Genomic DNA, 27,585 nt, shown 5'->3' with positions numbered 1-27,585 from the left:
TCAGTGGAGATGTAAGTGACATGCAGAATTTAGAAGTAAGAAGCCAAGGCTTGGCAAATGGCAACATGAGAGGGGTCCACATAAGACACAAATAAAACAGTAAGTTTTAATGCAAGTTGCACATATTAGAAGTCTATATCAGGTATAGCTTAAAGACATAACAGTTCCTGGGATGGCACAGGAGAGCCACAGGTCTGGCACAGGGAACACAAATAATGACCCTATATCCTTATAGAAATGTGGGGTCCATGTCTGGCAGAGGATGTACAACCTAATGCTTGATGAATGCAAAAGTGTGTTCATTTAAAAGCCCATACAGGTACAAGAAAAACAGGAACTATTCATGCTTGGTACTAATATTATAAATCTGACCACAGGTATGGCACTGTGTTTCAGTTTCAACTATGCAAATCGTTTTCATGTAACAGTAGGTCGCATACAGTTCCCCAAAACATTCTCTACCTTAAGAAATGAATTGTAAGCACTATAGCTGTATGCCTTTTCAGGTGGCAGTGTGGCCTGATCACCTCACTACCCCATATGTCATTCCTTTATTGTCATGTGGATTAGTGATCTACTCCCACCTTCAGCATTCTTTACCTATTTGTTAACTGTGTAAATCCACTGGGTAAAGTTCGCCTTTTCAGAGGTAACCCAGCAGTACTGCCTCGTAGCTCCCTAAGAGTAACACAGTAGGTAAATGGAGGTGGAATAAGTTAAACTCTGTACTCCTGATTACAGAGAGCAGTTATTAACATCTCTGAGCCTTAATCCTCTGTTATAACTGCCAGACAGCATCTAATGTTTATATTCTGCAGTGACATGCGGATTCTTGATAGACTATTTCTCTTACCACCCACTCTTAAATCTGTCAGCCCTAAATCCATCTGTCATTGCATGATATTACTATTGGAAACAGCAAATACAGTGAAGAAGAAACATATGTGATACCGAAAAGCTGGGGGCATTATAAAAATGAAAACAGAATACAGAGATTAGTAGTAACAGAACAAGGAGCAGAAATAATTCATAAAAAATAACAGGCCCACTAGTACTTTCCATGCTCTTCATATCAGGTGCGCAGACACTGTTAATTTATTTCTGTAGTGCCCAGGTTGGCAGAAATGATCATTAGAATTCCCCATACTGTACTGTTCTGAAGCTCCATCTGTCACTAATGTGCCTTGTGTTGTCTTCAGCCCTGAACCTGCTTAATCTTCTTTTCTGGAAGGCAAAGACCAAGCTATTAATACAACACTCAGTAATAGGATTCAAGAAAAAGAAGAAAAGCTGCACAATGCAGGCTGAAATATTGGTATTAGAGGTTCTGTTTGGGGTGGGCATGGCAGAAATATATAAAGGGAGGTACCAAGAGACCTGAGGCAAGCAGGATCTTGGGCATTAGAAAACCAAAGACTGTAACCTCTTTAAAGGTAATGTAGAGTTCAATTATTATGGGTTATAAGGAACAGAGCTGAATGTTTTGTGGTATCTTTCATGCCCATTGAATTTATTGCTGTGCAAACAGTGTAAGCTTGTATGTAGTACATAGTTACAGGCATTTAGATATAAATAGGTGTATATGTGTGTGTGTGTGTGTGTGTGTGTGTGTGTATATATATATATATATATATATATATATATATAGATATATATAGATATGTGTGTGTGTGTGTGTGTGTGTGTGTGTGTGTGTATTCAGGCAAATACATGCAATATAGGAAAAACAGATGAATTTGATGAGGATCAGTAACTTAAGAAGAGCTGGGATTCAAACATGTACCTCCATGTGTTATGTTTCTCATTGTGTGATCAGGCATGTGAACTTGCTTAAGAAAGCATTTCAGCTATAACCTAGTAGAAATAAATTAAAATAAAATCAAGGCAATAAAACGTTCCTATGCTGGAATTATCAGACTTGCAGCAATTGTGAAAGTGTAGTGATGTATTTCCTGTAGCCTTGAATAGAACTGCTTGTTATTGGACACTGGTAAAGTTTACCATTTGTTTGAATCCCATGCGGTATATGTAAACTAGAACAAAGGAACCTGTATTACTAAAATGACAAGATGTCAGTATTAGGATGGAGTCATCTTGATAACATGTCATGTACAATGGGGGTAATCTTAGTAATGCAAGCAGAGATAGAGACAAGTGACCATGAGAAAGACCACCGAATTCTGATTGATCAAAGGCATAGATGGAAATACATACAGATGCAAGGACAATGAAGACAGAGAAGAAATGGGATTGTTATTCAGATAATAGCTATATCTGATAGCAGTAATCACCAGAGCCTGAAACGGAATGGAAGATAAAATAGCTGCTAATCAAGATGAAGGATAAATAGAAGCATTAAGAAGTCTAGTATGTATGTTCAAGGGTGCTTGGAAAGGCTTTGGAAACAACATGCTAATTAATTTGTGTGTACCTACATTCCTTTGATCGAATGGCACCAAGGCCTAAATAGTGAAAACAAGTATAGGTAACATTCCTGTTAACTTTAATAAATGTTGCAATTAATATCAGATGTTTTGCCTGATGTACAGCTGAGAGATGAAAAAAAACATAATGATGCACTGTAGTACTGAATTAGGCTATGAGTGTGTGTATGTGTGTGGGGGAGTGCATGCATGTGTGTTGAGTTTGTGTCTTTATTTGTGTACATTTGTTTTATATGCATAAACATTCTGGCTGCAAAGAGAAACAACAATGATTTTTACATTGTCATTTTTTATGAAATATGTTGCATTGCATGGTGTTCACTTTTGATTCTTATACAGTGAATAAAAATAAACACAATGTTTGGGCAACAAAAGCATAACATGCAGTTCTTGTTCCATTTTTCTATATATTCATTTAATGTCTAGTATGTACAAGTACTGGGCTTAGTTAAATCAGCCTGCTGCTCTGAGAGTTAAGATGGCACCTGCAGATGTCAGCAGTGAACACTGTTGATTCAGTAATATGGAAAATGTGCACCAAACCAAGAGTATGCAAACTTGGCCTGTTTTAAATGTTTTTTCTGCCAGCACTCTGCATGTTGGATTGATTCTGTACTGCTGCAGACATCTTAAAGAACAGATATGGAGAAACACATATCTATTTGATGGACTAAAGCATTCAGGTATTAAATCTACAATACTATAAAGAATCGCCTTGTAACTGTTACTTTCAATGCTATTTAGTGTGGCAGTAGGAACATATATGCTACAAAGGAACATGGGAACAGCTAAAAGGAAATTTATCATTACTAGCTCCCACTAGAAAGGCAAACATCTGAACTGTGCCAGCAGACAAACTGAATAATATGACCTCTTATTGGAAGCATAACAGGGTAGCTTCAGATGAGCAAATTTTAAGGCAAAAGAAAATAAAACTGAAAACTTAGAAAATGAAATCGGCAAACAGGTTTGCATTTCATAGTTCAAAGCAGTCCACCATATTTTGTTTGCCATTCATTGATATGAAATAAGGGATGTTGTTTTTCTTTTAAAAAGAAAATAATGGTTAAAGTAGCTTGCTAGCGCAGAGAATAACTATACAAACAGAAAAAAATGCAATGGCTGTGAAAGGAATGCTGGCAGTAGAAGGGTATGTCATGATAACCAAGGCCAGAGAATTGCAACACAGAAAATCAAGCAATCTCCAATTTCTCCTAAAACTATTCCCTTCTGCTGGGAATGAAAACTGGCATTGTACTTTTTTTTGGCCTTCATTCTTTCTTCTTTAACATTGTACTTGCATTTTTTTTTTTACTAAGTCATGCCTTGACATTCTACAGGAAAATGGGAGCAACCAAAGTACTAAAACAGCTTTATCTTACTAGTATTATCTTAGCGAGAAGGGTTGCACTCTGTTTTCATATAGCAGGTATGTGTCATGGCACGACTTATGTCCACTAACCACTAGACAAAGGAAGAAGTGAGTGACGCATTGATGGGAAAGCTACATCAGTGTGACCAGCAAAGCTGAAACTAAACTGACCTAGTGCTTGTAAGTTTCCATAAGAGAGAGTGTGACACTGCTGAAGACGTAAACAGTTGAAATGGCAGTCATATGTTTCAGAAATCAGTACTAATGTCAGCTTGAAACCGTTAAACAAAAACACATGTTGTAACTCATTAATCTCTAAAGTAAAACAGGCAAGGGATATAAGCATAATTCGTCAGATTATTGCTGATGCTAGAGAAAAGTGTAAGCAAATATCAGCTGTTATGATCAAAGTTCTAAGCCACCTATTACTGATCTCATCTGGTTAAAAATGGGTATGTTAAATAAGTAAACGTAACTGTGTTTAAGCACATAAGAAAAACATAAATAAAATGTTTGCAGATGCCGTCCAGCTTTAGACTTTGAAATGCATCACAACAGGTAACAGCACTATTACATATGGCATCCATGTTTGAACATAAAACCTGGGTTAATCTAAGCTGTGACTGACACACTTGACATATTGTCAAGGACTGTGTCTCCAAATGACAAAATCCCAACTAGATCAGCAATAGATTTGAAAGTAAATGTGACCCCTTCAAACCCACGTTTTGGTGTCACATCACAATTTTTAAGAGTTACCTAATTTTATTATCCCCTGTTCCGCTAACATATCTACTGTTCATTATACCACACCAACTGAAATTGTCAGTCATTGCATCACACTTACTCTCTCTTTTTTTTTCAGTATCATATAGGTCATCTTAAGAAGTGTGTTTTCAATAATGAAAAAGACTGTAGAACAAAAACATAAGCTATCTTAGGTGGGATGGAGGAATACTGTTTCTATAATTCCACAGCCATTTGGTTATTTATATGTTAACTAGGTGACTGAATTGGTTCAAAGAACTGTTTTCTTTTACAACCAAGGCTAAAAGACAATAGAAAATACAGTTTCTAATAGTATGCTAACCCAAGATTGGTGATCAGAGAGGGAAACGTGCAGAATATGTTTCAAAGTATAGCAAAATGATAGGACAACAAAAGAGTATGATGACAAATTATGTGCCATGAAATAGACAAGGGGTAGTAAGAGTACACAAGGGATAATAAGAGTACACAAGGGGTAGTAAGTATACAAGTGGTAATAACAGTACACAAGGGGTAGTACGTATACAAGTGGTAATAAGAGTACAAAATGGGTAGTAAGAGTATGTAAAAGACATTTTTGGAAGTAACAGTATATTAAATATATAAAGCAAGATAACAGAGCAGGCATTGTCTTTGAGAGCATTTTCAAAACGAATACAGACTCTAAAAAGTTTACTAAATTAGACTGAAAAACAAGTAAGCATTTCCAGTTCTAATACTGTGCCTAAGTGATTTATTAACTTAAAATAGGGAAACCAGTAGCATTACAAATAGTCACAGTTCAGCAAACAACTCAGTATGAATTACACAGAAGTGGATATATGAGGTGAATTTTGGCAAACAATTAATAGTGACTGCAATTGTTTTAATTACACTAGGCTGTACTGTTTTGAGACAAGCAATTGCAAGCATAGCATTTGGGGAAGTAGAAAACTGCCTCTTTAGGATGGCAGAGAATCTGATTTTTTTGAGACACGGGGTTCCAGACAACTGGAGAAAGTCTTTAATAGTGAACCAGGTGAGTCTAGGTCAGTTTAGGGTGTTTAGTCCGACCTGTTGAGAACTAGATGGGAAGTTGGAAAAGTGAGAGGAAAATATACTGGCTAGCACAGGGTAGAAGTTAAGAGTATGCATTTTGTAGATAACACAAAAAAATGAAATGTACATCTTTCATTAATGAGTAAATAATTGGTTGACTTCAGTCAGTCACAGTGGCATAAGTTATGCCCTGGGAAAACAATGAACTAACTTTTCCTACAGAGTGCTGTTTGTCGAAAATAATGAACTAACTTTTCCTACAGAGTGCTGTTTGTCGAGTTCTGGTATTCTGAGTAGCAAAAGATCAAAGCTAAAATACAAGATTATAAAAGGTTTTATAAATCTAAACACAATGCAATCAAAAATAATATAAAACCAGAAAAAATGAAAAGCATAAAAGATATCACAATTAATTAGCAAGTAACGAAAAGTAATACAATCTTAAATGACATGTGATGAAAATAAACAACTAAACATGACTCATGGAGAGAATTACAACCCAAAAATAAAAGAGCTCACACTGAGTTTTAAAACAGTGAAAACCACACAGAGATGGTGCCTCTTTTAACAATTCAGTGTAGCCATTTTACGAGATTCTTGTGTTTTAGAAGATGAAAATAAAAAATACTTAAAAAGATTTGAAAGTGTTGAATGTCTGTGGTTCATTTGAGAAAGCATTACAAATCAAGGCAAGTGCAGGGTGTGACTGATGTATGCCCAGTGCTAGATCACAATTCTCATAGGTATAAAGCCCAGAAGCTAAGGCACAAATAATCCACAATTATGTAATAAAAAAACAGCATGAAAGTGACAACTGATTTCAGAAGTAAATTGTAAAGGGTATAGAAAGATAGAGCAACAAGGAATAGAGATCACTCACAGATTTCTGACCTTAAAAACGTAGTTCTTTAATAACGTCAAGTCATAAACAAAAAATCACAGTCCACATCAAGAATGAAAAGAATGTAGGATTCCACACCTTATTATGATCTCACAAGCTGGGCAGCCATGGTGGTGCAGCAGTTAGCATTGTCACCTCACAGCAAGAGGTTCCCTGGTTCAATCCTTGGCTGGGGTGCCTTCTGTGCGGAGTCTGCATGTCCTCCCTGTGGTCGCGTGGGTTTCCTCCGGGTTCTCCGGTTTCCTCCCACATCCCAAACACATGCTGTAGGTGGATTGGGCACTCTAAATTGGTCCTAGGTGTGAGTGCGTGCATGTGTGAGTGCCTTCTGTGGAAGGTTAGGCGTCAAGCTGGCAATTCAACACCGTAAAACTCCACTGCCAATCAGGAGCGGACAGGTGATCTGCTGTGGCAACCCCCAACCAGGAAAAAGCCGAAAGAAGAAGAAGATTCTGATCTCACATGCACATTCTACAGGTAGATTCCTACAAACTATGATATCAGGAATATGTATAAATAGTCAACTAAAAATCTTAAAAACAAAGTTGAGATTTGAACGCACCCACTGAAGAATTCCACCATTACCACAAACAATAGTGCAGAACTAGTGAAATGACCAAAGCAAATCATTTGCAAGGTGTGAAGGTGAGCCTGTATTTAGGTTCATAGGTAGGTACTAGGCTATTGGCCCTAGGACCTATATAAGCCTAGCCAAAAATGTACCCTGGCTTTCGCCACCCAAGGAAATTATTTCCTGTGCCCCTGTCAAGCAGAGCCACAGAAGTGATCCCTGGGGTGAATTTCCTATTTCCCATCTAATCATCAATTCCAAGAGAAACACTTCTGCAATAAAGCCAACTTAAAAAGGCTACTCTGTATTGAACACAGCTATCCAGAAGTTAGGCAATTTAGACCTCCTAAGATATATGGTACATTTCCCTGTGGTAAATGTAATATGTGCAATATGATTTCTAAAGAACAGATATTTATACATCCTACTTTGAACTATAAATTTGAGCCAAGATTCTTTGCCTCCTGTAATGATATTAATCTTATATATCTAGCTAATTGTGGTCAATGTCATGCCTTTTATGTAGGCATGACCACTAGGAGACTGAAGGATAGGATTTTTAACCACACATATGACATTAAAAAATTAGACCAACGTAATGCTTTAGCCAAACATTCTATGCTTTGTACAGGTCATAGTTTTAAATTTAGAGTACTTCAAGTAGTACCCCTTAACAAGAGAGGTGGCAACAATATGAATAATTTGGAAACAATAGAACTTCAATGGATATTAAAATTGAGAGCACATCAAGATCCAGGCCTCAGTCAATTTATTAGTATTAAACCATTACTTGAAGCACGTAAGGTAAAATGAATGGGATGTATATTATTTAAACATATTTATTTAAACATATTTAAATATATTCAAATATATCTATTATATTTTTAGTTTAAGATTATTTTCAAATTTCAGCCTGTTTTTAATTTTATTACATTATAATATATTCAAATATCAAATTATTGAGTATCATGAGATTTCTAGTTAGTTGCTTGATATTAAAATAAGGATATTCATATACGTATTTTTATACATACATTCTTATATATTTCCAATTTTTATGTCAAGCCATTATGAATAGTATAAATAAATTCACATACACATTTAATATGTTTTTATCATATTAATTTATGTTATTATTAAGAATGCGTCTCATAAGTATTAATTTTATATTTTATGTTTATAGGGTTTTGGACATAAATTCTAATGAAGCTTCAATAATGTTTTTTATCCAGAGTTGCAGTAGAAGCTTAATATTTGATCAATATTATTACTAAGACTCTAGTCTAAATGTTCAATGATTGTTTAATTGATTAATTGATTGTTTGATTCTGAATTACCCAATTAATGAAAATGCTTATAATGCCAGTGTTTCATTTGTTAAAATAGATCTGATGAAGCGTACCGTGGGAGTACGCAAAAGCGCTCATCTTTTATAAATAAATTTGAATTTTATTTTATTTTGTCGTGTTGGTCCGCCTCCATTTTTATATCCAGATTATTTTATTCCATTTACGAAGTGGGACCTTCAGGTAGCAGCGTTTACTTTTTTGCTATCCTAAAGACATGCTGTAGGTGGATTGGGCACTCTAAATTGGTCCTAGGTGTGAGTGCGTGCATGTGTGAGTGCCTTCTGTGGAAGGTTGGGCACCGGGCTGGCAATTCAACACCGTAAAACTCCACTGCCAATCAGGAGCGGACAGGTGATCTGCTGTGGCGACCCCCAACCAGGAAAAAGCCGAAAGAACAAGACGATTCTGATCTCACAAGCACATCCTACAGGTAGATCCCTACAAACTATGATATCAGCAATATGTATAAATAGTCAACTAAAAATCTTAAAAACAAAGTTGAGATTTGAACGCACCCACTGAAGAATTCCACCATTACCACAAACAATAGTGCAGAACTAGTGAAATGACCAAAGCAAATCATTTGCAAGGTGTGAAGGTAAGCCTGTATTTAGGTTCATAGGTAGGTACTAGGCTACTGGCCCTAGGACCTATATAAGCCTAGCCAAAAATGTACCCTGGCTTTCGCCACCCAAGAAATTTATTTCCTGTGCCCCTGTCAAGCAGAGCCACAGAAGTGATCTCTGGGGTGAATTTCCTATTTCCCATCTAATCATCAATTCCAAGAGAAACACTTCTGCAATAAAGCCAACATTCAGGCCAAAGCTCAGATTACAACCTGATAAACCTGAACAATGAAATTAATTTAATAATAGTAATGGGAGGTGCTTTGAGAAGGTAACCAATTTGGCAGTGCTGCAAAAAAAGTCAGGAGAGAGAAGCTTGGAAACCTTGTAAGCTAACTTGAGTCAATAATTGCTCAAGTGCATATCCAAACAGTTTCTTATGGAAATAAATGAAATAATATTTCCATATAATTTATAATCTGTCATACTTCCATCTGTATTTTAAGATTCTCTTTATAATCCTTGTTTTATTTTAACTAGATAAAACTCACAAGGTACAAATATTTAATTTCACAGTCAACCTCGGAGTTTTAGTCTCTTAGGTATCTAGTGCAGCCAAAGAAAATGCAAAATAGAGACAAAATAAAAAAAAAAAAAAAAAAAAAAAAACAGTCTACAGGGATTCATGATGGTATATATTTGTCCAACAGAAAAAAAGTTGAAAAACATATCATTGAAAGTTACAAAACCTTTTTTTTTTTTTTTTTTTTTTTTTTTTGCAGGGGGACCCCCCCCCCACCATTTATATATATACTAACTCCATAGTTGCACAATGGTAAAAAATGCCAATGTCAATGGTCACTGAAGTAGGCTTTCAATGATTTCTTCTTCATGGTGTTATCCATTGGATAAATGTCTAATGAAAAATTATTATGTTCCTATTTACAAGATGAAACTTTTTAGCAAGTCACAACTTTAATGCTCTCTTCCATATCTCCTTTGCTTTTATTTGTACTTTGGACAAAGCAACAGTTTCCTTCAAAATGCACATAATTTCAATCAGAGGATCATGAAATGTCAAATGCATTATGCAGGTGTCAGGTTTCATATCTACAGTACCTACTATATTACATATTATACCATGCGAACATCGCAAATCCGACAAACGTGCATGCTGATTGGCTAATCCAACCAGCGTGCACATAGTAAATCCTACAAGAAACAACGCAAAAAGTCCGGTCGCTAAATATCATGCGGTGACAGCAAATAAACAGTAAAGTAAAGTAAATCTAATACCCAAAACACACAACAATTTAACGAAAACACAGAAAACTAACCAATTTCCATACTACACTCCTCATTCCCTCACCTCGAACACTAAAAAAATAAAAAGTCATGCAGTCGCAAATACATCTCACACACACTACATAACCACCACTTATAACACAATAAAACCAAGCATTCTCATAAAACCATTCACTTACCTATATTCCCTACAATACCTATACACAGACAACTCCAAAATGTACATACTAAAACACACCACACATCCCTCAAAGTCAAAACACACACCATACCGAACGTCCGCATCAGCATACATCTAATAAAAGCGCATACAACACCACCATCTAGTGACCAAATAGTAAAAGTACATATTTTAAAAAAATTAATACAAATTAAAACTACACCACATTTCAACATACCTATAACTACTAAAACATAACTACACGTTATAAACTTCTACACTGCTTAAACTGTATTATACCAAGCACCACCTAGACCTTTCCTAACATTTCCTGAAAAACTAAAAAATAACATGTATTTAAATTAAAACAGAAATAAACAATAAACACAAACTGAAAGTGTGGACTATTTTATCTCACAAAAAGTGGAAGAATACAAAAAAAAGCAAACAAAAACATAAATAACAACAATACAAACATAATACAAAACAAACTAACACCATGGTATAATAGCAATAATCCACTTCTGGGTGTGGGTAATGCTGGATTTACCCACGGTTGTCTTTGTTTGGTCCCTCGGGCTTCGCCCTCAGGACCAAACCATGCCAACCGTGGGTAAATCCAGCATTACCCACACCCAGGCGTGGGTTATTGCTATAATCAGTAACACCACAGCAATGAGGGAAATACTTGGGTTTCAGGAAAACTAATTTATTTTAATTTCTCCATTGTACTGACAAATCAGAAAAGGAAAATGCATTTGCTTAAACCCAGTGTTTACAGATAAACTACTTCAAGCACTTTTTTTTCTTTTGTTGTTGTTTTGAAATCTGTCTATAACCCATTTTATATTATACTATACAGTATTCTACTCAATATTAAATGTAACAGGGTACAGTGCTTTGGAAAACAGTTACTGACACAATGGCTGTTGGAAACAGAGACTTGTGTTATTTGCTAATGCATAGATGCCCCTGAATGTTAAGATTTTTTTTCTTCATTGGTGGTTCAGGTATGTACTTTAGTGAATTAGACCAATAAAATAAAATAAAAATATTATATTTCCAGTGAAGGCCATGGTGCTCTGTTTCCAAGTGGAACTGTAGTAGCAAATCAAGGTGTTCTTCAGGTTATGGCAAACAGACAAGAGAAAGCTGTGCTATGCATACATGTAGTAAATGCAAAATATGATGAGTCTGCTGTACAGATCTTGTTCTGCTCGTTTTAGAAGGTCACATGACATCTTAATATTTGGGCAAGATTCCAAAACACTTGATCTTGGTTATATAGCTTATGACACAGTAAGGCCTGTCTATAAAACAGGATCACACTGGAGTAAGCCACTTAAACTAAGAGAAAGTCTTTTGACATCAGGCCCAGTGTTTTTTCCTGATGCTGCTCTATTTAGCCTTTTTCACCTTTTCCACACTATCCCATCTTTATTTTCTTTTTGCAGTATTCATTTATAACACATTAGTTTTTAATCTGACTGCAGCTGGAACTAAGATGATAGTTTATGTGAAGAAGTCAGCAAACTCTAAATAGAAAACAGCATTACAGTTTAAGGTTTGAACAACATATACACCCGTAACACACACAGGTGAAAATACAAAAGCTGATAGGACCCAGTTGTTCAGTCTAGCATGAAATAAATATGCTAGTATATTAGAAAATGCATAGACAGGCTTCTTGTCTAAATCAGTCTGCCAGATACTATATTATTTCAGTGAAAATTCAAGACCTGTACCAAAAAATAACTACAGTTACTTGAACGTCAATCCATCCTTTGTTAAATTATACTTCTGGGGTTGGAGGAAGGATTTTTGCAAGTACTTAGTCATTGTTTGAGGATTTCTAACCTATGTACTTCTTTTACATAGTATTTGTTTACCGAGAGAAAAATAACTGAGACAGTAATAGGCATCTAATTGATTGAGAAAACACCCAGTGACAAGAAAACTGATAAAAATGTTCACGCATTCCATTTTAATAATACAGTGAAATATCCACTGATTATATTTTCTATTTGGTGGGACCTGCTAGGAGGTTTCCCTACTGCCATAGCTGTTTTCATACAGTCATGTTTTATAGCAAGGTCACACTACAAATATCTGGCTGCAAGGCTCAGGTAAATACTGCAGTATTCCACCAAATACATCTAGTTAGTAGGAGTATCACTTCAGTTGGCCAAAAACACATTCCAAGTCTCCACCTGCACAGTCTTATGTACCATTTCTTCCATAGTCTGGGAGTTACAGATGGGCGTCATCAACTGTGGTTCCAATCCATATCTGGTAACACATGTAACATACAACAGTGATTCCACTATCTGTGATCTGTTCCTTGCTTGCATGGTACCTGTTTATATAGGTCTTTGTACCCATCTACCTGTGTACCTATGCACTAGATGACTCTCAAGGAAGTCCCCACACAAAAACTATTGATAGAGGTCAGATATGTGCCATGTATGTGAATCACAGGAACTGCCTACATCTCACATAGAAACATTATAAATGATACCCTGTACATTGTACACCACCTGACAGTTCAGAAAGTAGGAGCTCATTCAATTTATGTATCTGACACCGTGTGGGCCAGCAAGGGCCTTAATAGCAATGTGTCTGCAATCATAGCCAGCCTTAGGCATAGGCCAACTAGGTGGCCACCTAGGGTGCCGCACTAGCAGAGGTGCTTTTCCAGTAATCTGGATGGTGTAGGTAGACCAGGATGGGGTCACAGGGTGGTGGTGGGGGGTGTGGTGCTATGGAGACCTTTTGCCTAGGGCACCAGTTGACCAAAGGCTGGTCCTGTCTGCAATCAATGACTCTCAAGACCTAAGAGAATGAACAGTGGCCTAAAACACCTGCACAGTGGTTGGTCTCTTCTCTGTAGGCCTTGGAAATCATAGATGCTCCTCCACATGTTGCAGCACAATGTCGAGAAACTAATGTAGGTTACTTGAGGCTTATGCCTGCAATACTAATAGCATGTTCCTCAGAATGTACTGAATAGTCCCTGTAGCTAGAATGGTTTAAGGTAAACATTTCTGACTGACCACTGAGATTGACAGTGCATGCATCCCTCTTGATTCTGTATGTTGGTGATACAGTTCAACAAGCTCCCCTATGGATTCACCTCCTATCCGAGAACCATAGCTAGCTCATCTGCTGCCCTGAACTGGTGCTACCTTCAATTAAGCAAAAAAAATAAAATAAAATAAAACAAGGTATTCACCATGAAGGAAGACCAAAATAAATAAATAAATATATAAATGAGTACACCAGTGCTTCAACCGTGGCCACAAATGCAGTATCAGCATTCAAAAACTAATACTAGTACTGCAAGGTCTTCACAATGGACACAAAAAAGGTCTTATACTCTGGTGGTGCTGCGGTAGCGTTGTCGCCTCACAGTAAGACGTTGTCCTGTTCAATTCTCAGCTAGAGCGTCTTCTGTGTGGAGACATGCGTGAATGGGCATACCTTTGTTGAAGGTTGTGAGTCAGGGCCGGCAACTCAGCACGTAAAAATCTACTGCCAATCATTAGCGGACCAGAGTTCCGCTGTGGCGACCCCTAACCGGGAAAAGCTGAAAGACACAACATCTCTGAATGTGTAGCAAACAAGCTGCTTGTACAAGTGTAACAAGCAACTTGCTGCTGATAAACTACAGCAGACTGAGAGCTTCAACTCTTCAGCCATGACCACAAATGCAGTATTGGCATTCATAAACAAATGCTGGTACTGCACACCCACACCACTGGCATCTGCTGATCATGCTCCCTAACAACTTTCTCCCAGAGAATCTGCCTCTCCCTTTGCCTCACCCAAGTTAAAGCTTTGTGTGATCCCTTATCTGATGGTCAGTCAGGTATTGACAGCACCACTGCATTAGAGTAGAGAGCCAAAGTACACCATATTATGGGCTATGTCTCCAAGAGTAATCACTTAAATGTGTTACTCTGCTATAGCTGCTGCTATTGTAAACACTGTAGCATACTGTACACTGGCAATTTTTGGTGTTTAGAATAGGTGAATACTGTACTGCAGCGTGTGTGTTTTCATACATGTCTGCATCATTCCAACATGTTTATTGTCATCATTTGTGTAATGTGTGTGCCTCATTTGCATGCATAACTTTATTTCTATATCATCATGCAGTCATTTGCATGTTTCGCATACTGTGCTATTCTTTTCCATAACACGGTCATGCTACTTGTTTCTCTGAACGATCTCCTCCATGCATGTTATCTTCTACCATGCTAATTTACAGAGTGATGTGTGTTGTCTATGAATAATGCCCATTATTTTTACAGTGCATTGAGAGACGTGGAAAACAACATGGTATCATGGGAAATAATCCCACAAATGGTAAAAGCTGTTATCTTTGAAATATCTGACATTAGATCAAGTGCATAAAATCAACAATAAAAATGTGTTTGTAAATTCCTCCAAATTATGGTGTATGAATGATATATCTAAAGGTGACTAGGCAACAATCTGAAACTACAGCAAATGAAAGGGTACACCTGCCCTGAGTTCAAGCAGTTAGGGGCACAATAGACAGTTGCTGATAGGTTGTTAGTACAGTACCGACATTCATTTAAAATCTTGGAGTGATATGAAATGAATGATGATATTTAATTTGCACTTGCATGTAGAAGGTAAATTTGTTAGCCAGGTGCTTACTACATGTATGGCACAGAGAATGGTACAGTAATGGTTCAGATTGCATTTGCACTTTTATGTAAAGGCTAAGTATACTAACTGTAGTAAAGTGCATAAGTTCCTTTGTTTCTGGCTCTCAGTTTTGGGATGGGTGGGGTTTGATGCCAATCTTCTCCGAAGAGGCATTTTAGATTACCCACTGAATACACTTTTCACAGTGTTTCATAAATGTTCCCAAGCACACACAGAGTGCACATCTCCATTCCTAAATGATCCCAACTATACTTTGAAAATCCACAAGGAAGTGCTACAGTTTTAAAAACTGATCCCTTGATCTTTGTATATGTATATCCCTTGCCAGTTGATATAAATATAATCTGAATTTGAAAGGTTTAGAAGGCTGTCTGCTTTCTTCACTGCAGTATATTTAATTTCTGTATGCAATTTCGTAAAAAAAAAATTGGTATTTCATAGTTCATAAGTAGGTACTAGGCTATCGGCCCAAGGGCCTACATAAGCCAAGCCAACAAGGTTTCCTGGCTTACGTCACCCAAGAAAGTTATTTTCCTGTGCCACTGTCAAGCAGAGACACAGAAGTGACCCCCAGGGTGTATTTCCTATTTCCCATCCACTCATCAAGATTTTTCTTAAAGAGTGCTAATGAAGAACTTTGCTTGACATTGATGGGTAGCCTGTTCCAGAGTATGGGAAGTCTCTGGGACAGGAATCTATCCCTCCAGCATGTCCTGTTTATTGTGGTGACAAGGTTTAGGTCCCTAGACCCTGTAGCATGGAGGGATTGAGATTTCTTTAGGTGTAGAATGTCCAACAGCTTTGGGTTTGACATAGCTTTATATGTTAGGCAGAGATCACCTCGGAGTAGGCGATATGCTATGGAGTCAAGCTGGAGTTTTTTGAGATGGTCAGTGTAGGGTACCTGTTTGAGGCCAGTAATCCTCTTTGTGAGGTACTTCTGTGGCCTTTCCAGCTGCTGCAGATGTCTTGTGAGGTATATTCCAAAAGCGGCATTGTACTCTATAATGGGTCTAATGAGTGTCGAGTAGAGGGGAACAATTACCCCCTTGTTTCCTGGATGAGAACCTTTTTATGATGAGGTGTGCCATGTAGAAGGACTTCCTGACTACTGTGGTGATGTGACTATCAAAGAAGAGACTACTGTCCACCTGGGTCCCAAGGTCTCTTATCACACATTCGGTGTTAAGTAGACTGCTTTCTATGTAGTGGTTCATGGGTACAGAGTTTTTACCAAAGGGGATGACAATGCACTTTTTGGCATTGAGCTTGAGGCCATGGCTCTGACACCAGGCATCGGTCTCAGCGAGGCCCTTCTGTAGGATTTCCACATCATTTGGGGACTCAACTATGTTCCTAGTTTGCAGTCATCTGCGAACTTCGTTAGCCAGAGACCTTCTGTGTTAGCCTGTACTTCAGAAAAGTAGATTCCAAACAGGAGAGGTCCCAGGACTGAACCCTGTGGTACTCCACTTTTACCTGGTTTGAGGTCAGAATTGGAGTGTGCAACTTTTACAGTGTGGGTTCTGTCAGTGAGCTAGTTGGCAACCCATCTTGTGACATAGGGATTTGTACCTAGTTTAGTGAGTTTAGCTATAATTCTAGAATGGGGGATGGTGTCGAAAGCCTTGGCGAGGTCAAGATAGTCTTTGTTTTACACTGTTCTCTCTGTTTGTATCACTATGTTTATAATCTTCTTTTTGCTGTATGCATTTACTACTTGTTTCATAAAACAATGCCTGGCCTTCAATGTCCTATTTGGATGCAGGACATCATTATTCTTTCGGGAAAACTTGGCTAGACTTAGAAAGGCCCCCTGGATCATTAGCCTAGTAACAGTCTATGAATCTATGAATGCTGCTCTTAAGGATTACAGTGTTCTACAGTCCTGTCCACACTTTGCTTTACTTCCTGTGAATCATGGCTTGCAGTCTATTCTACATACCATACCTTTCGAATTCTCCCACTTCTAACTACTTATTTCAAATGTAGGCAGTATTTCACCGTTCAATCCCAATGTCTTGCATTGGAGATGTGGTACTGACATATAACCCAAGCACATGTACTATTCATTATTTCTATTACTACATTTTGCATACTTTTTGCAGTAAGCTAATCCCTTTTTTCTTCCATCAGCTTCATCTACTACTGGTGTTCAGTTTCCCCTGTACTTTTGTTTTTCCACATATTTTTAATCTTCCAAAGTTGACCACAGAACCACAGGCCATAGAGTTATTGAGTGGGTTATTACAAAACTACACAGAGCATGCATGCCATTGCACTCTACTCAGATGAGGTCACTAAAGGGGGAATTCCCCTTCTCTTGTGCAGAAGCCTGAAATTCATTATCTGCTTATGCCTTAAGATCTAGCTCTAGAAAGAAAAGCTCTGCATTATTCAAATATATGTTTAAAACAAGTGTCAATTAATTAATACATAATGAACATCTTTAACTTTTCCAACTATACAAGGTGACAAGGACAGGAAAAAAAGCAAAAATGTGAAATTATAGTAAAGCATATTAGTCATTCAAATAGGCATGCAGGCAACCTAAAACATGCAAAAAATAAACGTATTGTATATATAATGCTTAAACTGGTCATGTGAAGAACAGTATACTGGCAAAAGTAAAGTGACAGCAAGTGTTCAACTCACCAAATGAAGTCAGACAAGAATAGGTAAGAATATGGGAAAGCATTAGGCAGTAACAATATTATTTGCAGGGTCAGCTCCTTATAGTTGGTAACATTTCTTAAAATTAGCTGTCTGTACTGGAACTAAAAGGATCTGCAGATTACAGTGCAGCTCTTGAGAGATGTTGTCATTAGGTGGTGATATAGATAATACATTCATTGCCGCTCAGTAATGAGTTTGTTAGGAAACTGCTAAAGCAATGCAGGTTCTGGCTGCTACAGGCACCAGCACGAACTTTGTTCAGTTCAATGGACGTGGAATGGCATGACTTAAAACCATATCTCATGTTCTGCTTGATGTTTTGGGAACCTTTAATAAGTAGAGGCTTTCTACACTCTGCTTGACAAGTGCCAACTTAGGACAGCTAAGTCCGGGCAGAGAGTTTTGTGTCAGAGAATATGTATGAACTGCATTTAAGGTGCCTGCTACAGTTCTAAAATGTGGCAGTCATGAGCTGATGGATGCATGCCGGCAACAAATCATGTTATTCTTTCATAACGTTTTCCAATTTTTTTAATTTCTCCAAATCTTTTGGGTTTCGAATACCATGACAGGAATGGACCACATTCCTAAGTCAAAGTACAATTAAAGTTCATGAAATTATTATTGTTTCACTCTTTGATGTCAGCCAAAAGTGCTCTTTGCAGCACCCGCAATGTCCCAGTAATGACTCATATGAAATTCGTATGGAGTTACATATATTTGTAGAATATCTAAATATGATTGCAGATTCAGTTTTTTTATAAGACCCATTGCTCCTACTACTATTGGAACTATCTGGGTATCTTTTTTCCACATTGCTCTTGTTTTTCCAACTTTGTGAGCACATTGATTTGTCCTACAGTAAAAGTGAACCATATAAAAGTATAGGAGCTATCAAGAATGGACTTCTGATAACTTTATAGGTTCATACTAGGCTATCTGCCCTACGGCATTTATAAGCCTAGCCAGAATGTGTTTGGCTTTCGCCACCCATTTTAAATTAATTTTGCTATGCTCTTTTTTGAGGTTAGTATACTGTGCCTCTGTCTAACAGTGACACAGAAGTGATACCCGGGGTAAACCTACGATCTCCCATCCACTCATCAAGATTCCTCTTGAAGAGAGTCAATGAGGGACTCTGCCTAACCTGGACTGGGATTTTATTCCAGAGTGAAGGGAGCCTCTGGGTTATGAATCTGTCCCTCCAGCATGTCCTATTTATTTCAGTGCTGAGGTTCAAGACTATCGAGCGTGTAGCTCGATGGGATTTGGATTTTCTGAGGTGCAGCATGTCCATTAATTCCGGGTTGGACATGGCTTTATACGTCAGGCACAGATCGCCTCTGAACAGGTGGTATGCCACTGAGTAGAGCTGGAGTTTCTTTATATGGCATCTGTTTGAGCCCTTTGATCCTCTTGGTGAGGTACTTTTGGGGTCTTTCCAGTTGCTGCAGCTGTCTGGTAAGGTACATCCCAAAAGGGGCATTGTACTCAATTATGGGCCTGATGAGGGATGAGTAAAGAGGCACGATGACCTCCCCTGATCTAGATGTGAATCCCTTCATGATTAGGTGGGCTATATAAAATGTTTTTCTAACCACTTTGGCCACATGGTTGTCAAATGAGAGATTGCTATCAACTTGGGTCCCCAGGTCCCAAATTACTTCTTCTGTACTTAATGGATTACCACCTATGTAGTAATTTGTGGGCACTTTGTTTTTGCCAAAGGGAATGACAATACACTTTTTGGCATTTAGCTTGAGGCCATGGCTCTGGCACCAGTTGTCTGTTTCTATGAGGCCCTTTTGGAGGATGCTTGTGTCGGCAGAAGAGTTGATTATGGCGCCCAGTTTGCAGTCATCTGCGAACTTGGTCAGCCACAGTCCTTCTGTGTTGGCCTGTACCTCCGAGAAATATATACCGAACAAGAGAGGTCCCAGGACTGAGCCTTGTGAGATGCCACTTGTAACTGGTTTGGAGTCTGACATGGCTCCAGCAATTCTAACCATGTGGGTTCTGTCCTTGAGCCAGTTTGCAACCCATCTAGTGACATACGGGTTTATATTTAAGCTGGTGAGCTTATCTATAATGCCCAAGTGGGGTATTGTATCGAAGGCTTTTGCGAGGTCCAGGTAGGCTGTGTGGCCACCTTCCCCTCGTCAATAGCCTTGGTGACTGTTTCAAAGAAATCAACCAGGATTAAGAGGCAGGATCTGCGCTGAACTGGGTAGGATCCAGTGTCTGTAGGTCCCCAATATTTTTATTTATGAGGTCCATGATGATCCTTTCCATAGCTTTGCAGACCAAGCTAGTCAGGCTTATGGGGCGATAGTTTCCAGGATCCGTTGAGGCACCACCTTTATGGAGAGGGACCACAGTTGCTGTACGCCACTCTTTGGGTACATATCCTGTAGTAAGGCTGAGATTGAACAGTAGTTTTATGTTTGGGTTTAGCTCTTCTTGGAGTTCATGTAGGACGCAGCCCGGGACACCGTCTGGTCCCATTGATGCTGTGTTTTTTGCTTTGGAGAGGGCGGCTCTTACCTGAGCATCTGAGATATCAGGGGGGAGCACTCTGCTGGGTTAGATATTTGCCCTTTTGGTGGGGAGGGGGGGCAGAAGTTTGCGCTGAACCTGTCAGCTAGGATGCTGGCAATGTCTGTGGGTTCGGTGTATTTTTTGTTTCCATGGTTCACTATTGCTTGACTTGATATAGTGCCTATGCCTAGGTAGTTTCAACCTTGTACAGATTGTAAGGGCCTGATGACATTGCTGGGTAGAATAATGCATTGGATTATTGGATTAATATACCCTGACAGGAATCATTTGCCCAATGATATTACCTCGGTTTTACCCCCTGTTGTAAGTAACATAATGGCATTTAATAACGATGTAGAGAGTTAAAGTTCAAATTATGCATGCAGAGTAGGTGAGTGAGATTATGGGAGTTCCACAAAAGGGTAGTGTCATCCATATACCAAAAAAGGAGAAAATTCCATCAATTTTTAAGTACTTTATAATTGTACACTGAAGGATAGCAGTGGCCTGAGAACCGAATCTTCTGGAACACCTACCTTAGGCTGATAAGTGAATAAGCAGCAGTTCTGTCATGTAATAGATACTATGTGGTTTGTAAGATAGCCTTGAAATAAATGTAAAATGCATGCTCAACTCCCACAGAAGCTAGCCTGCTCTGGAGTAGTAGATGGTCAATCAGATCAAAGACCAAGCTATAGATGGTGGTGATACATTCAGTGAGACTGAATGTGACAGTTTTGTTGTTAAGTCTTGTTGATAACAATCTAGTTGAGAATGAACAACGTTTTCCAGTATTTTTGCTATTGGACTGAGATGCTGATAGGGTTATAATTCTCAGGGGTCGAGTGTCATTTCTTTAGGGAAAATCATATAATCTTATGTTTTTTCCAAATTACAGAGACAATACTTTTCCCAATTACTGTTTAGGGACTAGTTTATAAAGTCAAACTAAAACCAAATTATTGGATCAAAAATTAAGTTACTGATAAAAAAATGCTTATATCAACTGAATCATTAAAAAAAACTTTTATTCACCATCAAGTGCTTTTAAGCCAATATGGATTTCATCTGACTTGGATTCCAAGTGGTCTGAGTGTTTTGCATCAGTAGTTTATAAAGTCAGTGGTAATTATTGAGATTATAAAAGTTACCAATGAAGGGTTCAGAGCTAGTAACCCAAATGATTACAACATTAAATAAAATAAAAACAATTTTAAAATGTGGGGCAAGCTTATTTGCATTCCCACCTATACAATTTAATTATTTTTAATCTGCGGTTACACAACCTTGAGGAAAGGGAAATGCTTCTTTCCATAGCTTTCCCACAACTTGTGCAACTTTTAAGTTAAAGTCAGTAATGCATTTCTGCTTCTTGACCATTCATCAGTAACTTTCTGAAGGGTCACGTTTTTATAGTTTTACTTTTGACTCCTGAATATTTTATTATAATAGCAAGGGGATACTATAACTGTAAAATAAGCAAATGGGAGCACATCAGCAGATGTGGTAGCATAATTTTTTGTTTTTTGCTAACACGTGTGCAAATATTAATGAAGTTGTAGGCTGAGGATTGAAAGGTGAGTGACAACAGGGTTTATGGTCATCTGTCATGTACTGTTTCTTGGTGCTTGTTATACATACATATATGTATATTTGTATGTTTGCATGTGTATATAGGTTTACTGATAGCAATAATGAAAACCACAGTCTAGAAAATCACAACCCTGAGACAATAATATCAAAAGACCAAAACACTGAGGACAACACTATTGAACTCCTGGACTTGCCCCCTGCATAATCCATGTTAGCGCTTGTTCCTGGGTCCACACCCCTGCAGTACTCATGTAAACGCTCATTCCTAGGATGACTGTTGTAGCGGAATTCAGTATTCAAGATTTTAAAACATTGTGGTCTACAGCATTTTGATATTCGATATGGTCTCAGGATTATGATTTTCAAGATTGTGATAAACCATGTGGGCTTCAAGACTGTGATAGTAAACACATGTATATATTTACATATATCTATATCTATATATAGATATAGATATAGATATAAAACTGCAAGAAAAAACACAGTCAAGCTATAGTGTTCACCATGTAATATCTTAAACTTCCTGTAGCAGAGCCCATGGGATATATGCAAATTATACCTTAAGGACACACAGTGTTTCAGCTACATGGCTCCTGAATGCTCACGACCTTTTATATTTTTAAGACTTTATGGGTACATTAAAACCAATAAAGTCAAACTCCACTAACTGTAGAGATGCATGTTTCAGCCTTTTTAGTGACCTCCATTGAAGCTTGGCTAAGCTGGCTTTGGGTTTTCTTGCAATTTGTACTGAATGGTTTGTCTGTGTGACCCTTTTATCCTTTTATGGTTAATTTTGGGATATTTTGCAGGTACCTTAATGTTTATGGACATCAGCCTTATTTTAACCTGTGTGTGTGTAACTGTAGTCATTCAATCTACTTATGTTGCACTAATGAGGTATTTTGCTCCTTCAATACAGATATAGATATATATATATATATATATATATATATATATATATATACACACACACACACACACACACACACACACACACGCACACACACGCACACACACGCACACACACACACACACACACACACACACACACATATACAGATTCACTTATGCATTTTCTCTCATAGTATTCAATGGGCATGCCCTGCATAGGGTGTGGGTGGTTTTATTGCCACAATCGTCTTGCTTTCCCTCTCCATAATGAGCTATGTGGTTTAGGACTGTATAACCTGGACTGATACAACTGATACTAGTGCACCAGTTACAACCTGCCAGTATCTTGTCACAGAGGGCTTATCGAGCTGAGCTAAAGCTCTGACCACTGACAGCAGCAGGCTAAATCTCAGAGTAAAACAATAAGATGTTATTTTAATAACATTTGTTTTTTCCATAATGTCCAAATCCTCCACTGTGCAGCATTCCACATTCACTGCTGGATAGTTATTAATCACATAATCAGCATTTACATTTGGAATATAGCATACCAGAGAGATGACAAATTAATACAAATATCTTCTGTGGGTAAAAAGAGTGGGCAACCCCCCCCCCCCCCACACACACACACACACACACACACACACACACCTTCCCATATTTAATGCAAGCAAAATTTCTGAGCATTGCTTAAAGTCTTTTCCTCATTTTCAGAAACATATTTGTTAACAACTAATTTAATTTCTAGCTATACTCCAAGAACGCAACCAAAATTATTGCAGTGTGTCTGATTTTTTAATTTCACCATTTACTTGATACAATAGCTCACTGCGGTGGTGGTGCTGCGGTAGCGTTGTCGCCTCATAACAAGACGTTGCCCTGTTCGATTCTCAGCTAGAGCGTCTTCTGTGTGGAGGCATACATGAATGGGGCATGCCTTTGTTGAAGATTGTGCATCAGGGCTGGTAACCCAGTACGTAAAAATCCACTACCAATCATTAGCGGACCGAAGTTCCGCTGTGGTGACCCCTAATCGGGAAAAGCCGAAAGACACAAACACAAACTTGATACAATAGCTCAGTACTATAGCCTATACATTACAATGTGAGATTAGTCTTTCATTACGTCATGGGAGTTTTCAGGTCTGAGAATAATTTCAGGGGTTGTCCTTATTGACAAAATAAATATGGAATATGTGAACTTTATTATGTAATGCAGTGCATGGCATGAATCCAACAGAGCAAGATATTTTGGGTCTATATCACCTAATCGAAATGGCTAAACATCGAATGCCAGTTCATTGACCATTAAATATCAAACTACCATTAACACAAATGGCCAATTCACCAATTGCTTGGCCAATCAGAAATGACACACCACTTGAAACATTGCAAAGTGGAAGGCTTCACCCCCCACACCCCACAATGTGGGAGTCTGTGCCCCCACACCCCTCCTAACTAAATATACCAACTCTGAGATCACACTACAGTGGAGAAAAGGGCAAAGTCATGACGACGGCCAAGAAATTTTTTTCCCTAAGAAAATAATTGGTGAATTGGCCGTTAGTGTAAATGGTAGTTTGATATTTAGTGGCCGATGAACTGGTGTTTGAGGTTTAGCCATTTTGATTACGTAATATAGACCAGATATTTCATATATCAAACTGCAGTCCCCAGCACATTCCAAATTGTATACTGTAAGAGGTACGAACTGATGACTGATACTAATAAAGCAAGTCACCACGGCAGAGTAAAGTGCTCCTCTGTGCATGATATTATTGATACTTATAAACTATAGATATTAAAAAGGTGTATAACTAAACACCTACAAAAACATTAATTGGATAGGTAACACTGTATCATCAAATGCATTTAATATTATGAAAATCCTGCATGTGAGGAACTGTGCCACCCCCCCACCGCCACACACAAATCTCTAAGCATTCTAGCTCGAATAAAACATTTCGTTACCACCAATATTCCATTATCTCTCGCTTGAACAAGAACAATTTTTGATAAAAAAAGGTGTCAGTAAAAATACCACCTGATTTCAGTTTCAAGAAAATCTTAATCAATGAATGAATAAATAAAGCATCCATCTACTAAAATATCGTATGTAGGAATTTAACAGCCTTAGGAATATTATATTTCTGTTTTTTTTTTCTCATTAAAGGTCATTTAAATCTGGGAGTATAAGAGGAAATGTGAATTTTCAGTTATGTATTTTTTTTTAATAGTAAATGTTAGTCTTTTTTTTCTGGTTTACTTACGATGTTTGCTTCCCACATTGCCCAAAATACCATTCTGTCGGGGCTTGCCAGTCAACAGTGTAAACATTCACTCTAACTGATTTGGCCAAATTGACTAATATTGGTGTGACACCCTGGCCCCATGTAAAAATTGGAGAAAGGGGTCGATGATGTTCATGATGGTATATATCTACAGAGACAGACAGAGAGAATGTATATACCAATATATATATATATATATATATATATATATATATATATTGGATATCAAGTGGATACACTGCATTTAGTATTTTACGCTATTTGTTTCAAAAAGAAACTTCAAAAGGGTTGCAAAATTCAGTTTCAGTTCATCCCATGACTTTGTACAGACCTTCCGCATAAATCTGAAAGTCGAAAAAAGGATCCACTCTTTTGCTGTTTTTAGTTTGGTTATATATTAATGCAATTATCTTTCTGTGTCTTAATTCATAATGCATTGTCATATGCTTGTTTTTACTCTGAAAGGTAAAAATTTTTCAAAGTTAGGGACATCAGAAAATAAAGTAAGTTGAATGTTAGCAATCTAGTTAAGTAACATGCCATTTTCGCTTAGGCACACATCATCAAAATGCTGATGAAAAATGCAGTTAGGATTTACTCCGAGGCTTCCAGTTCAGCTCAGTGTGTAAGTATAGTTGGATGCTATTTTAGTCAGTGAAACAGGATCTCAACAACATACTGCTAAAAGAACTAAACTTTTTTATAATGGCTACAAAACTAGCAAATTACTAAATAAGTAAAAGAAATCCATGCAGTTAGATAAATTGGGGCCTTTACAATGCAAAGTATTTTTTTTTTGGGTGGGGGATATCAATGTGAAAGCTCTACACTCAACTCTGTAGAATAAATAGATAAGTGTAACTCAAAAGGTAGAATAAATTTGGTAAAAAGGTTTTCGTGGGTGTAAAAAAATTGAATGCACAAATAAGTGAATCCTTATTTGTGTGAATTACATAAGTCTGCACTTAGTTGTATACAGTGTAGGTAAACAAGAGTGTGCAGGAAAATTTTTTAATGAAAAAGGAGTGGTTCTGAAGATGTGTAAGATTGTCAAACTAAGAACCAAGTACACTTCCAAGATAGAACCAACTTCTGCCGGGAACCACCACACAGAGAATTACAGCAAACAAACTTCTTTTATTAAGTGCTTTTGACAGTATATAACAACTGACTTCAGAATGAATACCATTTTCTCCCAAACTATTTTAAAAGGAGTCAAAACGAACCACATGACATATTTCCCCTAATCAAAAAAAGTCAGGTCATTAATTAAACCTTTACTTAAAATTATCTAAAAACTACTATAAAGTAAACAAAATACAGTCTTGAAAAATAATAATAACATCAAATAATGTAAGAATGCAACTTTGAATAACTATTAATGCTGATACTGTTGTTTAAACCAAGTGGTGCTTGAGCATTTCATTTTATTTGCCAACAGAGCTCTTTAAACTCAATTATATCAGCCCAAGGTCCACCATGTACATCTTTTTTTTTACAGCTTTCACAATCACAAACTTAAAATTATGAGTTGGAAAATTCACCAAATGCCTATAAAGTGCATTGTTAGTGTTTTTGTTTCTGATGTCTCTCGTATGTTCATGAATTCTGTTTTATTTTTCTTTGTGTTTTCCCTATATAAAAACCATGACAGTAAGAACATAAAGCAGCATATACTATCCCTGCTGAATTACAGGTGAAGAATCCATTCGGTCTAATAGTAATGCGATTAATATTTATTTTTTCGGTACACAATATATAGGAACATTGTGAGCAACATCCACATTGTCCTGTACCAACCTTTTTGCTAACAACGCAATTTCTATCAACAGATTCCAAAAATATTTTTAATCGAGGTGCCTCTCCTATAAACTATCTGTGGTTTACAGCCTAGCTTAACAAACAAATCCTTTTGGTCACAAAAAATCTGCCAATTCTTATACATAATGTCGTAAATACTTTGACTATCAGTGGAAAATTTTGTGATGAATGAATAACTATAACTTTTAGATTGCCTATTAGTACATGTAGAAAAGTTAACATTCTGTGTTATCCATCCCTCTATATGATTTAAAACGGGACTAAAAATGCCATTCTCTCTCTTAGCTACCACCTCACTTTTAATCCTTTCAACAAAACGCCAAAGGGTATTCCCTTGACCTAAACATCTCCGTCAGGGTGCCACATTGTGTGTGTGTGTGTGTGTGTGTGTGTGTGTGTGTGTGTGTGTGTGTGTGTGTGTGTGTGTGTGTGTGTGTGTGTGTGTGTGTATGTATGTATATATGTATGTATATATATATGTATATATATATATATATATATGTATATATATATATATATATATATATATATATGTATATGTATATATATATATATATATATATATATATTATCACACACACACACACACATATATATATAT

General features: G+C 37.4%; 1 protein-coding gene across 5 annotated transcripts in view; it reads left to right on the top strand.

The window, feature by feature from the left end:
* ARR3 (arrestin 3) overlaps positions 1 to 27,585 on the top strand; it is a 535,442-nt gene that overhangs the window by 89,616 nt on the left and 418,241 nt on the right. The window contains exon 1 of one of the 5 annotated variants that reach the window (XM_044057441.1): positions 1,352 to 1,433. The exons of the other annotated variants lie outside the window; for them this stretch is intronic. The gene's annotated coding sequence lies outside the window, so the exon portion shown is untranslated. Of the gene's footprint in view, positions 1 to 1,351; positions 1,434 to 27,585 lie in introns of those variants that run through there. 5 annotated transcript variants of the gene reach the window in all.

Source organism: Protopterus annectens, chromosome 15.part0 (assembly GCF_019279795.1).
Source record: "Protopterus annectens isolate FY-2018-M chromosome 15.part0, PAN1.0, whole genome shotgun sequence".
Classification (NCBI taxonomy): Eukaryota; Metazoa; Chordata; order Ceratodontiformes; family Protopteridae; genus Protopterus; species Protopterus annectens.
Note: the sequence above shows the minus strand (reverse complement) of the source record. Positions and strands in the feature narration are given on the sequence as shown.